The following is a 15,787-nucleotide window of genomic DNA, read 5'->3' as shown; positions in this document are numbered from 1 at the left end:
TTCTCTACAGAGTCCTTATTAGGCTTTACCTTAACAGTTGAGCAACACTTACTATTATAGGGTTCCACTTGAAAAGTAATCTGCTTCATCAGATTCTGTCTATAGAATGAACTCTATATATAGAGTTTGTACTAAAAGTTTAGATCAAAAGAAAATAAAAAAGGGGAAAGTATCTTCCAACTCTAGATTTTTTTTTTTTTTTTAAATTTTATTTTATTTTTAGGTAAAAATGTTTCAAGTGCTTCGTCTAATTCTTCCAGAAAGCCTTCTGAGATTCACAATAATCTGTTGGCTATGCTTGCATTTGTATCACATGATAGTTGCTTCTGCCTCTAGAAACTGATTTCAGCAAATAATTTTGAAAATGGTCTCACTTATCATAGCTCTGCCAGCAAGTGATGAGGGGTAAGAATGGAACAGGTTGGTTTTGCTGTGGGTTTTGCTTTTTTTTTTTTTCTGGTGGGTTTTGGTTTGGTTTGGTTTTTGTGTGTTGTTTTTTGTTTGCTTTTGTTGGTTTGGGGTTTTTTTTGGTTTTGTTTGTTTTTTTTTTAAATGAGAGTGATCACTGTAAAATGCTTCCAGTTCAATAGTGACCTTGAAAAGGGAAGTAGATCAGTTTTCAAAGGCTGACACTGAAAATGGTTTTGGTGATAAAGTCCATTTCTATTGAAAATGATACTTGGTCTCAGCCCAAAGGTGATACTAAACCTTAAAAATCTATTCCTCTCTACTAATCCAGTTGATATATAAAAAAATTTGTTTCTCCAAAGGTAGAACTAACATCCAGTAACTTAAGCTTTGGCTACATATACACACTTACTAGTTACAAAGATCTATATTTGAGATAAGATCCTAATGGCTTGCGTATCATTGCTTGTCCCACTAGTTAGAAGGCACTTAACCTTAAAGCTGATTTTTAAAATTATTTATTTATTTTAAACTTTTGTTTGTCTTGCTGAAGTAGATCAGTCTGCAACTCGAAGGGAAGGATGGACTGTTACCACTGTTACAAACTGGCATAAAAGTTAAGTTCTCTGAACACTGTAATGTAAAGATGGAGTATTTTTTTAGCTCTTGACTTCAAAGGATACTACAAAATCCCAGCTTTGATGCTTTGTGTGTAAGGAGGGGTACATTTCATTCTCAATTCCAAGAAACTGCATAAATCTATGATCTTCTTTGTAGAAGAAGAGCAAAGCAGTGATTTGTAGTGTTGGAAAAGTTCTGAGCTGTAACACTGAGTGACTTCACTGGTGGCTTTCTGTCAAAGATATTTTTAAAGGCATCTCAGCACCAAACTGTTATTTATGATTTTTGAAAAGCCTTCCTGTGAAAACAAAGGTGACTTAGAAAGGCTTTTCAGTTGGAAAGCCTTTGATAAAACTTCATACTGGTTTTACAATTTCAGTGAAAACATTCTTAATCTAATAGTTATTTACTTACAGACAAACTCATGCTTTCTCAAACACATTCTTAGTCATAAGGAGGCCATAATGATTGTTTGGATGCCTGATCTGAATCCCTGAAAAGGATCAGTTGTGAGCAGTGTGCCCTGAAAGAGGTGCCTTACAGAGAGCAGTGTTCTGGTGCCTTGCTGACTGTTACATAAATGTGTACTGAATTTTCCAGTGCATGTCTCCATATTTATTGCATGTTTAAGAAAGGCTGAAAGAGCTGGGGTTGCTCAGTCTGGAAAGAGAAGCTCATGGGACACCTTATAACTGTCTTCCAATACCTAAAGGGGGCCTACAAGAAAGAAATTTGTAGAAGGCATGGAGTGACAGGACAAGAGGGAATGGCTTTAAGCTGCTATAGAGGGACAATTGAGGTGATATCTTAGAATGATAGAATCATAGAATAGTTAGGGTTGGAAAAGACCTTAAGATCATCTAGTTCCAACCCCCCCTGCATGGGCAGGGACACCTCACACTAAACCGTATCACCCAAGGTCTCATCCAACCTGGTCTTGAACACTGCCAGGGATGGAGCATTCACAACCTCCCTGGGCAACCCATTCCAGTGCCTCACCACCCTAACAGGAAAGAATTTCCTCCTTATATCCAGTCTAAACTTCCCCTGTTTAAGTTTTAACCGTTACCCCTTGTCCTGTCACTACAGTGCCTAATGAAGAGTCCCTCCCCAGCATCCCTACAGGCCCCCTTCAGATACTGGAAGGCTGCTATGAGGTGTCCACACAGCCTTCTCTTCTCCAGGCTGAACAGCCCCAATTTTCTCAGCCTGTCTTCATAGGGGAGGTGCTCCAGTCCCCTGATCATCCTCGTGGCCCTTCTCTGGACTTGTTCCAACAGTTCCGTGTCCTTTTTATTTTGAGGACACCAGAACTGCACACAATACTCCAGGTGAGGTCTCACAAGAGCAGAGTAGAGGGGCAGGATCACCTCCTTCGACCTGCTGGTCACGCTCCTTTAAGAAGGTCTTTCCTGTGAGGGTGCTGAGGCCCTGGCACAGGTTGCCTAGAGAAGCTGTGGCTGCCCCATCCCTAGCAATGTTCAAGGTCAGGTTGGACAGGGCTGGCAGCAGCAACCTGCTCTAGTGGAAGGTGTTCCTGCCTATGGCAGGGGCTTGGAACTGGGTGAGCTTTAATGTCCCTTCCAACACAAACCATTCTATGACGGTGAGCTGGATTTGGTCCTTTTCTTCATATGTTTCCTTACTAACCTATTCCTAGCTTCCAAACCACGTTGACTTGGATCCCTATTGAAGTTACTTATGTTTTTTTGGCATCGTTTTAATGATGGTTTTGTGTGGTCAGGGTTATCTATGTGAAAGTTCTTACCAGTTTTGAGCTACCCATTACCAGCATCACTTCCATGAGAGATTAGAATATGCACAGGAACAAATACTACTCTTGGGCTACAAACATGTTTTCTAACATAAAAATCAGTTGTGTTGTTCACTTATATTGCGTGCCATTGTATTGCTTCAAAAAGGTGTAAAACTTGAGGACAAGATGTAAATCATAGTAATAGTGATGAGGGGTTGCTCTTCTTTTATTTGTCAAATACTTATCTCCACATAAAAATACATCTTGGTGAGTATTTTTAGGGTTGTTGTGTCAAAAAAAAAAAGTTGCTTTTTTTTTGTATTGTCAGCAATGCATATATTTTCAATAATCATAGTACTTATGCTACACATTCTTGGGGAGAGATAAGATGCATTTATGCCTGTGTTGTTTAATAGAAAGCTAGCTAAATTTTCAAATTTCAGAGCTTTTTACCCAAACTGCATTTGAAAACATGGTTTTCATTTAGTGAAATTAATGGCTCTAAAACTTGCTCAGTAACTGCATGAGATTTTAAAGAATTTTCAGATTTATTTTTTTTTTATATGCCATGTGGCATCAGCTTACAGTACTTGGTGTCCTTTTTAAGGAATTTAAGACCAGAAGGGACCATCTGGGTTATGAAATACAAAGCCTTCACAATAGCAGGCAACACAGACAGAAACAGAGCTGGTACAGAAAGACCCACAGAAGTGCATGTTTTTCATGTACCCTCCCTTGCCAAAGGCAATAAAGAACTTCTCATATATTTAATATACGGGAAATGCTTTATTTAATAATAATTATTAAAAAGTCTATTTTACTTTATTAAATATTTAATAAACTGAAAAATCTTTCTAATTAAGAAAAAAATGAACTACTGTTTCAGATTTTATTGTGGCCAAGAAAAGCTAAAGTGTAATGAATTGCATACAGATTTCAAGAAAAAAGAAAGCACTTACAGTTAACTGAGAATAGAATTCAGAAGACTTGCAAATTTTTGCCGTTTATTTGCAGTTTATTTATTGCCAACTGCATTTGTGAAAGCAGCAATGAGCCACTCATTGGCACATAGTGCATATAAACATCTTCACTGTTTGGAAGGAACATCAAGGCTACTGAAGAATGGCTATCCAAAGCACAGCTCTGTCATTTTGAGCTACAAAGGACATTGCATTTTGTAAGATAAATTATCTTTATGATGAATATGAAGTAACAGTTATTAAAGGATGATGGTCTAGTAATGCAGCTATTCATTGTAAGCAATTTTTAGTGGGTTGAGTTCAAGTTAATTTCTAAAACCAGCATCTCTTTTTTCAGAGAAGGAAGCTGAGTGTGTTACTGTAACATTGTGCCAATCAGCACCCATTAGGTAGCATTTCAGTTTATTTTAATAGGAGGAGATTTTCAGAGCCATAAAGGGGGTATTTGTTGTTTAGTTCAAAAGAGTGAGATTCTTATTTTTGTCCGAGTGTCTTTTGAAAGACACAGAATTTTTCCATATTTTTGAGAAAATGAGCAGGTGAATGTATTGAAGTTTCTTAATCCACAGGGACACATACTACATTGAATTAATCTCCAGAAGAGATATATGCATGAGGAAATTTCCTCTTCCCTGCTCTTTTTCCCTTGGGATCTCTATAGACAGTAGAGAGAGAGACTCTGGCAGAGTATTAGGTATTTTTCATTCTTCACGTATTATCTGTGATTACTTTTAGTTATTTCTATTGTTTTTAGGGAAATTTTATATCATAAAGTAAAAATACTTTGCCCTTGTCTGAATGAAAGAAATAATGTAATACTGTGGAGGAGGATGGACTGGCAGTATTGAACATGCACATATGCATGACAATAAATCCAGCAGTTCTTTCCTACAGCTCTTACATGAGTGGTCATAAAACAGCTGAACAGTTCTGCTAGTCTATATTAATATATACAAATACAAACATGACAGTCCATGCACACCTAACACACGCATCAGTCCATGCAGATGCAGTCTTGGGTGTGGGAAGTAAGTCATGAGCATGGTTAGCATGGTACAAAGTTCCCCTCTTGAAGACAAGTTTTCCAATGCTCCTAATTGTTTCTTGACATGTCTCCCAGCTCCTGCCTTTTGGCTTCATTACTGCAAAGTTGCCAAGCATCATAATCTGTTCCTGTGAAACACATAACACAGTTAGGACTGGTTGGACGAATTCTGTCTTTGGATCTGTACAATTCCCACTTGCTCAGACTTAAGCTGCTAGCAGAAATGCAAAGATAAAAGTTGGCCTGACAGAGTAAAACATCTAAGACTAAAAATGTGACTGTTGGTCTGCTGATGGGTGCAACTGTGTATTCACACTGAGGGTACTTGATCTGTTGAGGTGTTAGGAGCAGATTGTGCTTGAGTAATAGAAGATCTAAAACTCAGGTTAGGTCGTTTATCATAACTGTATTATTAAAGTGCACGTGCCTTATGGATTTTAAGTAATTTCTTGCTGTGTGTACAGATTATTCAGCTCACTTTGTATCTTGAAAGGATTGTAATTCTTGCTGTCAGATGATTTTGAGTGATAACTAGAGAAGTTAATTGATCTTGGAAAAAGCATATGCATTAGAATGATTTTTAAAAAAACAAGCTATTTATTATTAAGAGCTGGCAATTGTCACCTTCTCCTTTAGCTCTTATTTAGATATAGCTCAGATAAAGCTTTATTCATTCGGAATTTTGCCTAGCAGAGATTGTAAGGTTTGTTTCCAAGTGTCACATTTAATTTATATAGTTCCCCTACTTATTTAATTTACAATAGTAACACAAATTAATTAAAGTCTTATTTAAAATGTCATTTAAAAATATGGTAATATACAGTTAGAGCAGGCAGTAAAATAGAAAGTTATTAAATAAATTTGTAGATGCAAACAAAAATTTCAATTAAAATATTTTTGGTTGCCTCATGCTTCCATAAAGTCAGCACACAGTACAGGAAGTACAGAACACTAGATAATAAATTTCAGAAGGTTAAAACAGGTGGTAATTAAAAAAATAAAGCAGAATAAATAACAATTATCCCCAAACCTCTGTGTACTTCTCTAGTGAATGTGGAGCCCTTCTTTTCCTTCCTTATGCAGAACATTTCTGTCAAGGTCTGTTCTTTCCCAACCCTTGCAAAGAAATACACCACCACAGAAATAGAAGCAGATACTGCTTCATCTCTCATACGTTGTGTAATCTCTATGCTGGTAGGGTTTTTTTGCATGTTACTATCTACATCTGTTCTAAAAACTGTACTGTTGGGGGAAATAGTTTTCTTAGCATTTCCAGTGCAAGTATGTAAAACAACCAATCTGACAAACCATGCACACTGCTGAGCACTTTAAAATTGCTCAACAGCATTTAGCACAGAATAATATTGTATCAGCTTTGTTCTTGAGAAAGATGGGCAGTGAGTGCTACTGAAGCAAGCAGTATTATTTGTTGGAGGCTTCTTGCATTTTTTAAATGAAAATAATATTGCTTGCTCTTTATTGTGTTTTATTGTTTCACACTGCTTTGTTGTTTGCATTCAAAGGGTTACCTCTTTCTAAGTTCTCTCTTCAGGAGACAGGGAAGGAGTAGCTTTAAGTAATCCCTTTGACAACATTTAGTGGTCTGTGCTGACTGCCAACAGAGCTTTTTATTTCCAGTATCTTGGGGTGTGATACCAGACATAAATTGAGGAATTTCAGCAGACTTAGATTGAACAAACCTTTCCTGGTTAAAAATAAAATCCCCAGAAATTACTGAGAGACACACTCCAGAACCCTTTTCCTTAGAAGATTCCCTTTTCCTTAGCAAGGATAAGCTGGCCCTAACACTTATGTTTTCCCTCAGTAAGATACAGGAAGAATTTGGAAGCTTTTTTTTTCCCCTTTAAATATTTATTTATTTATGTTTATTTTCTTCTTTTTCCTATATTCCCATGTGCAATTAAGACAGTGTTCATTTTGAAAAAGGCATATGTACAAGATGGTCTGGGCTCTTCTTGTAGCTGAAATGCTAGGTGGTTGTCTGCTGAGAATGTGGTGAATGTAAGGGTTCAGTTTCCTGGGAGGTTATGACTCAAAGAATGATGCAATTCTACCTCAAGGGTCTGATCTGTCTGGGAATGCGTTTCTGAGTAGCCCTCAAAGATGACTGTAGCTGTTGGGTAGCAGCAGGTAAGCTGTCTGGATAAACCTGTTGTTTCCCTTAGTCTTTAGATCTTCAAACTCATGTTCTTTGATCTGTTCGCAATGACAGTTTGTTGGAGGACTCCAGTATGCATGTTTACAGTGAATAATATTTTAATACTCTGAATGCTTCCAAATAGAACTTTGGGTTGTATGTATTTGCTTGTTTTGTCATAAAATTATTTTGGTGGGTGGCAAAACAATGTAAAATTGAGAACAGCATACAATTTTAATGTTAAATAGTTATGGCTACTGTGGGCTACTTTTGATATGGGCTTTCTCTGTGAACCAAGCATAGCGTCTGTCTTTCATGTAGTCTACATTTGTACTGAGGTGATGATTCTGAAGTTGGAATCAATAAGCTGAGAGAATTAGTCATTATATCAGTATTGTGTCCTTTCCCAGGGAATTCAATCAGTGACACCATACACAATTAATTTGAACAAATCTAAGCAGGTTACAGTAGGATCAGGAGCAAGCATATATTCATAACAATCAGGCAACGCCTATATTAACTGCTTTGATTAAAATCAGAATTTGAATTAAAATTCAAGTGAGGCCCATTTGCGTTTAACTATTTTTTTTTAAAATAATCAACTGCTGAAGTACATATTGAGGCATTTCATTAACCTTTAAAAGAATGCCTGTAAGTGTTCCTTGGCTGAGATGTTAATATGCCAGTCATGCTGATGACCTGTTCACAAAAGCTGAATTACCAACTGCATTTGCACTGATCTGCAGATGAAGAGTGCTATTTCAGAACTGAGTGTTGTTCTCAAACCATAACTGTATATACCTCTTTGAATGATAATACAACAAACATATTGATGAAAATATGTCAGGTTTTATTGTGATGAGTATGAAACATAGCTTTTTAGATATCTGATGAGAAATCTTATACAATGAATAATAATTCATCCAAGGTAGACAGTTATGGCACTCCTGAAGGCTTATGGCATGAGACACAGGGCAAGAAAGCAAGTGGGAAAGCTGCTTGACTAGCATTGCACAGCTGGTTGTTGCCCAAAAGAATAGAATTGTCTACTCTAAAAGGGTAGCCTGTCTTCTGATAAGGCGACTGGCTGCAGGCTCACTAGCTGACACTGGTCTCCTGATCAGCGAGGTGCCTCCCTGACAAGCTGTGCATAAGTTCAAGGTTTAGCATAGCACAGATCTCAAGCAGGTTGTCAGCTTGGACTGGGAAATTGGACAGTAAATGAGGAGGTGCACAGTGAGGTCCAAGAGCTCGCCTGAGGACAGGTGACAGATGCAGGAGCAGGAATGTGCTTTGCTTTGTGTTTCTGCCCTAGCTCCTGCTGCTGCATCCCCCTGTCTCAGCTGCTGATGTTGTGCAGTGACAAGAAGGCAAAGGTGAGGCAGCCTATTAATTGGGACCATGGATGGTAGAGAGATACTGGAAACAGTGAGGCATGAAGTTTGTGAATAAGTACTATCTTAGTTGCCATTACCTGGTCATTACTCTGGTCATTAAGTTTATCCTCCTGGTGCGGTGAATAAGTAATACAAGTTATTTAGAATTATAGTGTTAGGCTGCTATGGAGGTCACCCTTTAGTCCTGGCCTGACTGTTCAGTTAGTTTTTAATTCCATTATTACCACTGTCTCTTTGAGATGAAACCTAGTGACAAGATACTCATCTCTGATTGTCTTGAAAGGTAGGGTTTTAAATCTAGAACTCTGTAAAAGTGCTAACTTGAAAGCAGTTATATGCTATATACAAATAAGGAGAAACTAGATATATCAACAGTACTTAAATATCTGCATGCATTGAAAGAAACCTGTGAAAGAGAGAATGGTTAGCCAGAGGAATAAATAAGGCATGTTGTAAGATTCAGGTTTCCTACTGTGTAAATGGCACAGTCTTTTGTGTGTGATGATCATTTTTGTGTAGGTATACCTAACCTGTGCCTGTTTTGGGATTTCCTTAAGATAGTAGTAATAATAGTAATAATAATAACAACAACAATAATAATATAGGTATACTCCTCAAATGAGAAATGAGATTCAAAGGATTTCACTAAGGGGAAAAAAAGATGTGGTTATAGACCATAGGTACAAGAAATGGGGACAGTTATGTCCAATAGCTAGTAAATCACTAAAAACTAGGGCTAACAGATTTGTATCATAAAGCAAAACAGGAAGATAAGTCATACATCCTGCATTGTGATCACTGTGAGTATTTGATGGGAGCATTGCCTAGATTATCCATTTACAAATATGAGATTTCTTTTTTTTTCCATTGAATTAAAGCATAAACTCTCTCCTAGCTTCACCATGTGAAACTGAAATTACAATAGTTAAACCTCATCAGTTTTCAGCTGCCTCATATGAAGCACAATATCAAATAAACCTCCTCAGCTGTTCCTCAGCCTCTCTGTGGTTGCTAGAGTTACAGCTGATGACTGCTACTCTGTTGTGCTTCCTGGGAAGTCTCAAGTGTGTTGCTTCAGACAGCAATCAGCTCTTTTATAGGTAACTGGAGAGTTCAGACTGAAGGTATCCCGAATACAAACGTGTTTTGTTTTTAAGAATCAGTGTGTATGCTGATGACAGTGATAATTTGGTATGTGAGGGCCTCGCAGTGTCTGGGAAACATGCTGCAGTCTGTAGTTTGTGAATCAGATTGTAAGGGGTTACAATTTTTACATACAGCAACAACTACTTAATGGTAATAAAGTTCTGTTTTGATTCTTCTGCTGATGGTATTTTAACATGAAGCACTGTGTATTTTGTAAAAACAAGCAAAGATGTAATAAGAGGAGAACTAACTGAAAGCTCTCGTCTTTTTACATGATGACTGAATTGAAGAAGTTAGTCCACTGAAGTACCAAGTACCAGGCAACCAAGATACCAGTACATGCTTGGTAACCAGAGTATGTATGGTTTGTTGGTTATTCTGATTAACCCAGAGATGATTCTATTTCAGTGGGGAAAAAAAAAAAAAAAAGCTTGCCTTATGGCAATTATTTAAAGCATTCAGACACTGAAATCTTATGCTTAAACAGCAAGCTGACACAACGTGATCAGTGGCATTCTAATTTTTCACAATTTAAAATGTGCCATGATCACATTAAATTCCCAGTATAGCCAGAGGTTTGTATCAATTGCTGTGTTGTAGTAACTACTGTAGTAATCACAAGTGGTTCTTTGAGCCAAATGTATGCATGCAGAAGTCGTTTGTTTTCAAATGTCCCATTTTCAGTCAGGAGTACATCCAGAATGGTCTTCAGATCAGTATACTTCAAAATCTACCACTGAGATGTGTTGGCGTCAGAAAGGATCTGTGTGAATGATTGATGCAGTGATGGGGCTTAAGAGTCATTCCACACAGTGGAATGTAATCACTAAATTAATTTATGAAGCCTTCCATACACTTTCTTGAGTGTAATTTCTTATTTCCATTTGTGGTACTGTATACTAAAGCCTAGAGTTTTATAGATGAGTCTTTAATATGAATCATGCCTATCCATTTAGACTTCAAAAACCCAATGGAGTAAGGATTCAGTAATTTACCTTGATGCCTCCTTATGTTTGGACTTGCAGGTGATATGTACAAGCTGTATTAGTTCTGTTTGACTTCTCTACATGTTACTCTGACAGCCTTTCTAATGTTATTGTTTACATACTTTTTTTTTTTTTAAATTTTTTTAAATGCAATCAATTTAAGGAAGAAAAGGTCAGTAATAGGAGATCTTCCCTGGAGGATATTGTGGCATCTGACACTGTATCTGGGTGGCAGAAGCTGGCATTCAGCTGCTGTGGTATTAATGTAATTTTGAGGTGGCATCACCTTTTATGTGCAGTGATAAAAGGGACAGTGAGCATTTTGCATTCAGTCTTATTCAAGTCCTTTACTCCAACATTTATTTAAAATATACCAATGGTACTGCTATTACTCTATGTTTTCAAACATACTATTTCCGGCATATTCCAAGATTACAAGAGAAAGTCTTGTTTGGGGACCCAGTGGGAGGTTGTTTAGGAAGTACATGTGTGGGTAGAAGGTCAGAAATAAAAGATTTTTAATTAGTTTTACAATTATTTATGGAGGCTCCCTCTCAGAAAGTCCATAACATTTCTGTTATTTCAACTGCCCAAATACACCCCTGAGTGCAACACAGCAGAGAAATATTTTGAGTTGAACTCTTTCCTTTATCAGCATTTGTGTTTTTAGAGTAATGCAAAGTTTGAGGTTCCTGATCTTTTTTCCTCTACCAAGTCAAGTTTAGCTGCAAAGTACTTTTTTTCACATGGCTGTTGCCACAAGTAGATGATGTTTCGTCTGAGACTGACACTGATCTAGCTGTCGAGTTCGTGTTTAGAATGGCATGCTTGAAAAGACACAGCCATGGCCTGAAAAAGGTTTAGTCCTGCCTGAATTACTTATTGCAAATCAGCTGTGTAGATTTGTGGGTATAAGCTATTGTAGGTGTCCTCGGAAATGAACTTTGAAAAGTGGGTCCTAACTTAAAACCAATTTTTCCTAATTTCCAGGGCACACTTGTTATATAAATGTAACATGTAGGTACGTGTTTTATAACTATAGGAAGTAGCTGGTGTGTTTAAGTAGCCTACCAGAGGCCCAAGACAGGAAACAAGCCAATACACGTTTGCCTGTAGAGATCAGTGTTGATTGCAAAAGCAGTTGTTTGCTCAAAAATGGTTTGTCAGAGTTCTTGCAATTGAAAAGAGGGATGAAAGTGGTAAAACAAGGCAGCTATTTGGTTTCTGAGGAATAGTCACAACCATAGAATTAGAGCTCGTTTGTTGTTGTTCTGATTTGTTTGTTTTCAGATAACATTGCAGCACAGAAAATCCTGGGATGTAGAAGAAGTATGATCAGTAAATCTGCATTTAAGTAACAGTTGACTTCAAAGACTGCCTTTCATACTGGAGAAGTATTTTTGGAACATAAATGGATTTGCTTTGAATTTGCTTAGTTTGTATTCATACCTCCCTTCCGTCAGGTCCTTGTAATTTCATTGATAATATGTATCAGCTGTCTATTTAAAAACAGTGTAATGATGACATAATTAATATGCCAAACAGCATGTGAAGGAACCTTGGCAGGTTTGTGGTTTACCAACATAGTTTTACAAGATTAGGCTGGAGCTCTCAAACCAACCTACATGAGTTGTTTACTTAAACTCTCATAATGCTGAAAATCAAGCTGTGTTATCAGCTAAGCAAGCAGCAAAGTCTTACTGTCTTCACCGCGCACCAGTTGGGCCTCTTTGCCTTAGTGGATCCAGCCGTAATTCTCCATTAGTTTCAGAATATTAACTGCAGAGAGTGATTTTGATCTCGGCTACAAAATTATTTTTTTAAATGCATAATAAGGTCTGAGATACAAAGGAAAAAATATTCATTAGGAAAACTGGAACATGGAACAAAAAAAAAAACAGAACACAAAATTTTATATGATTACAAGAGGTTTTTATCTTTGGGAGGATGAAATGGCTTTTTCTTGCATGTGCTGGTCTTGTGATCTTTTACCCAGTAGTATTTCCCATCAAAACAGATCAATAATCCTCTTAAGCAGAATGAATAGTGTAACCAGCTGGTGGTACCTGCTTTCAGCATCCTCTGGGACTTCAGTGGTCTCAGCACAGGCGCTGGCCAACTTGAAAACAACATTTAGTACAAAATGCATCAGCAGTATTTAGGAACTTCGTGGTTGTTTTGGCTGTAGAGCTGAAGAGTGAATGAATGTGGCTTGTAAATAGCCTCTCTTCCCCAGGAAAAGGTCACCCATTTCAGAGTAACTGTGTAGCTTATGGATTATCCTTGTCCCTGGGTATCTCTGTGATAGTAGTCTCCTACTTGGAGCTAAGGCAGTTATTTCTCTTGATCATATTACAGACAGTTGTCTTTCTGGTGTGGAAAGTGTTATGCTAAACTGCATAGACATAAGTGTGGTTTTGATACCTGTATCCAAGACACACTGGAATTCGAAGTTCTGCTTTGTTTGCTGTACTGTATAGCTGTATGTCAATACACAAGGTTTCTGGTCTCTTGATTTATCAGCTGAATACATGTAAATGTTCAGAATTCAGAATAAAAATTAATGTTCTTTCTGTGAATTCCCTTCACTAGAGGTAATCCAGAGGCTTTATTTCTTAAGTTTTGCTGGTGAGCTTACTGCACATAGCAATAATTATCTGAGATAAAAATCTACTGTACTTTGACTCCCGTTGATAGTAAAGCTCATTACACCCCCATTATAATTATTACCCTTCTTATATATACCTCGTTAAACACTTCAAAAGCAGGCATCCGGGGGATGATGTCTTAAGAACCTATTTAAGTGATTAGGATGAATTATGTAAGATACTAACAGTATGTTCCCTCTGCATCACTTCAAATCTCACAAAATTTGGGGTGCATAATAATGAGAATGATATAAATAATGTGATTTGGTCTAACAGTTCTCTGATTCCTTTCCAGCGTGCACTGCTCCACTGATGCAAATCTACCTCTGTGAGTAGTTCTGTTAAAGGCAATTCAAGAGTACAAGCTGTGGGCAACAAGCAGATGGGATCTCTACCTGCAATACTCTAGTAAATGGATGTCCTGTGAAGTGTAGCATAGGCAAGGGGCAGTTAGGAGAGGTAGAAATGCAACTAATAGCTAATAAAAATAACTTAAACCAACAAAGCAACAGACAGACGTTTGCTGTGTCATCACTGAAGTTGTCTCATTCATAAACACTGACATATTTGTATGTGGCAACCTTAGGTATGTAGTGGTGAAAACTCAATGCCAAGGAGATTAAAAGTATCAGAGACATAGCATTCCATGACTTTACCCCTTGTTCTTTGACAACTGTCCTGTTACATGCAGGAGAGAATGCAAACTTACGTTAGCAATGAATTTTATTTCAGTGCTGAAGAGATTCGCTTCCAAGATCACAAATCTTCAACATACAGAGGCCTGCTTTTCTAGTAAAGACAATTGAATTTTTTAGGAATGTATTTCTGCTCTACAAAATGACTCTTAAAAATTGAATACTGTAGTGAATCACAGTGCAAAGTAAGACAAGACTATGTGGGTTTGAACGATGCAGCAAGTCTTTCCAGCTTTAGGCTTTGCTGTTAACAATTCTGCTGTGTGGAATGCTGTGCTTCTTAGCACTTTCATAACCCGAATAATTTATACATAATTGTACATGTCTGAGAATGCTCTTTGACAATAATGGACTGCAAAGTCTAAGGAATGGAACAAACTTGACAAATACATTGATGCAGGTCTTGTAAAAGCAAAACCTTGCTTAACTTGCCCTGTAGAACTGGCTATGTAAATGCAATTAAATCCAATATTTTTGAAGCTAAAATAAATTGCTTGCACTGTGAATATGCATCTGAGATCTGGTGGAAATGAAAAAAACAGCAGTGCAGCATTTTGTTTCTCTGACCACATTTTGACCAAATTTTAGTGCACTCTTTCTTCTTCTTCTTTTTTTTTTTTTTTTCCTGTGTGATAGCAGTACTGACTTGCAGTATCTAATTGCTAAACAGTTAGAGCAGTAAAGCTTACGGGCCTGAGTAAAAGGCAGCAATGAGAGTGTAGGATGCTTGCTTTGTCTCCAAAATGTGATATTGAGATTAAGTTGTCTATATTAGACAGGGGTTTGGAGTCAACTCTTCTGGTTCTCTGAAATTTTATTATTTGGATTGAGATCTTATTCAGACTTGACTGTCATTCTGGTATATGGGAAATGTTATGCATGAAGTATCATGATCAAGATCTAACCTGGAAATGCCATGCCACACAGCTTCTAGTTATTTATTAAGTAATAGCTGTTTCAATTAAACATTTTGCTTTCAGTCACAATAAGAAAAATGTTAATAGTTTGATTCAGTAGAAATTTTTAAAAGCATATTAAATATTTAAACAAATTTATTTCTGCTGATGGCTGAGAGAGGCATCATCTGCTGGTGATCACATGGGAACACTGCAGGGATTCCTTTTAAATATGTAAATAAACTACTCTGTCCCTCCTGCTCCTTCTGGGTCTAAAACACCTGCTGATTTCATTGTAGTTGCAAGAGTAAGTAAAAAATGGGGGTCAGGGATGTGAAATAGATATCTGTAGATTGTTCTGATATTTACAAATGCATGTAATAACAGAAAAAACAAGCGGATACTGTATTTTTAAGGAAAATAAAAGTCCACAGAATAGTAAGGTGAGCTTTATATGTACATATGCATAGGGTAGTTGCTCATTTTCACTTCTAGATTGGTTTTTGCCTTTTAAATTCTTCACAGGTTCTTTTCTGGTTTATGGTGCTCTCTGATGTAGTGGCACAAGTATTAGAATGTTCTGTATTTAGCATAGTTTCTTTCTTTTCTAAAAGTGGACCACTTTCAGTAGCACGGCCACAATTTTGATATTTCAGGGTGTTTTACAGATTAAACATAATTTTGTCCAGACTACAAAATGAGATTTCTCTTTATTCTTGTTTAAAGATACAAAATCTTTTGAATCGGTAATAAAGATTCCCCTCTTTCTACCTCGCCCCGACCCCAGATTTTGTATTCACTTTGTTCTACCAGTTCCACCCCCCGAACTCATGCGCAAAACCATAGTGATGTATGTGGAATACGAATCTCTAAAACATGGGACCTGAAGAGCTGGATGCACTCAAACGTGAGACAGATTCTGTTCTGCCAGCGGAAAATTGGGAGATCCTTGGGCAATTTAGTGGAGAGTGCTAGAAACCTGGCTCTTAAGAGGGCTGTGTTAGCATACTTCAAAGGATGCTTTGGGACTGAATGTTGCTTCCTGTCCTGT

At 37.3% G+C, this 15,787-nt stretch overlaps 1 protein-coding gene across 4 annotated transcripts in view; it reads left to right on the top strand.

Moving 5' to 3' along the window:
- SMPD3 (sphingomyelin phosphodiesterase 3) overlaps positions 1-15,787 on the top strand; it is a 115,719-nt gene that overhangs the window by 55,540 nt on the left and 44,392 nt on the right. The gene's annotated exons all lie outside the window — the stretch shown is intronic.

Source organism: Pezoporus flaviventris, unplaced genomic scaffold, assembly GCF_033815535.1.
Source record: "Pezoporus flaviventris isolate CSIRO_AGI_PZ_B2104156 unplaced genomic scaffold, CSIRO_AGI_Pfla_v1 ptg000054l, whole genome shotgun sequence".
Lineage (NCBI taxonomy): Eukaryota > Metazoa > Chordata > Aves > Psittaciformes > Psittacidae > Pezoporus > Pezoporus flaviventris.
This window is presented reverse-complemented; position numbering and strand designations above follow the sequence as displayed.